We start from the raw sequence: 1416 nt of genomic DNA, 5'->3' as shown, positions 1-1416 counted from the left end.
ATTTCATTAAATTCTTCTGTATCTGCCAACTCTTTTCGATACAGTGACTCAGTACATTCCTTCCATCTTCTTTTAATGCCTACTGGATCATTTAATATTCTGCCTAAATCATCCTTGAAAATATGGGCTTGGTGACAGAAATGAAGCTGGAGATAGAATGATTGAATTTTGTACAATCAATGACTTATTCATTGCAAATACGTTTTACGTTTTATAAGAAACATAAACACAGGATATACACATGGATTTCACCTGATGGTATGCATAGGAATCAGATCGATTACATCTGTAGACAAAACCGCTGGAGAAGCTCAATATCAGCTGTGAAAACTAGGCCAGGAGCTGATTGTGGAATAGACCACCATCTACTCATATGCAAGTTCAAGCTGAAGCTGAGGAAAATTAAATTGAACCCACAGGAGCCAAAATATTACTTTGATTTTATCCCACCTGACTTTCAGAATCATCTCAGGAACAGGTTTGAGGCCTTGAACACTAATGAGCGGAGACCAGATGAATTGTGGGAGGATGTCAAATGTATCATCTAGGAAGAGTGCAGTCGGTCATTACAAAGACAGAAGAGGAAGAAAAGACCAAAGTAGAAGTCAGTAGAAACTCTGAAGGTTGCACTGGAGCATAGAGAAGCCAAAGCGCAAGGAAGAATTCAAGATACTAAAGAGCTGAACAGAAGATTCCAAAAGGCAGCACGGAATGAGAAAGAAAAATATTACAATGAAATGTGTGAGGACCTAGAGTCGGAAAATCAAAAGGGCTGAACTCGTTCAGCCTTTCTGAAGGAGACACTACATGGTTCAAAATCAGGAAGGGGGTGAGTCAGGGGTGTATTTTGTCTCCATACCTTTTCAATCGGTATGCAGAACAGATCATCTGAGATGCGGGGCTGTAAGAGGAGGAATGTGGTGTCAGGATTGGTGGAAGTGTCATCAACAGATGGCACAATCCTGCTTGCTGAAATTGAAGAGGACCTGAAGCACTTACTGCAGAGGGTCAAGAACTGTAGCCTACATTTTGAAGCTCAATATCAAGAAAACAAAGATTCTCACCACTGAGCCAATTAGCAGCATCAGTATGGATGATGAAGAGATTGAGATAGTTAACAGTTTTGATTTGCTTGGCTCTACAGTCAACACTCTTGGTAACAGTAGCCAGGAAATCAAAAGATTAATAGCATTGGGAAAGTCAGCTGTGAGAGACCTCCCAAGAGTACTGAAAAGAAACAACATCAGGCTGGAGACTAAGGTGTGCCTGATTCGGGCTATAGTCTTTGCAGTTATGTGCTATGCATCGAAGAGTAGGACAGTGACTAGGGATGATAGAGAATTGATGCCTTTGAGCTGTGGTGCTGGAGAAGAGTGTTGAATATATCATGGACTGCTAGGAGAACAAACAGGTTTG

At 41.0% G+C, this 1416-nt stretch overlaps 1 protein-coding gene across 1 annotated transcript in view; it reads left to right on the top strand.

Moving 5' to 3' along the window:
- Positions 1-1416, top strand: part of CSMD1 (CUB and Sushi multiple domains 1) — a 2584888-nt gene that overhangs the window by 1819445 nt on the left and 764027 nt on the right. The gene's annotated exons all lie outside the window — the stretch shown is intronic.

Source organism: Elephantulus edwardii, unplaced genomic scaffold (genome assembly GCF_000299155.1).
Source record: "Elephantulus edwardii isolate Elephantulus edwardi_28Jun2011 unplaced genomic scaffold, EleEdw1.0 scaffold00154, whole genome shotgun sequence".
Lineage (NCBI taxonomy): Eukaryota > Metazoa > Chordata > Mammalia > Macroscelidea > Macroscelididae > Elephantulus > Elephantulus edwardii.
Note: the sequence above shows the minus strand (reverse complement) of the source record. Positions and strands in the feature narration are given on the sequence as shown.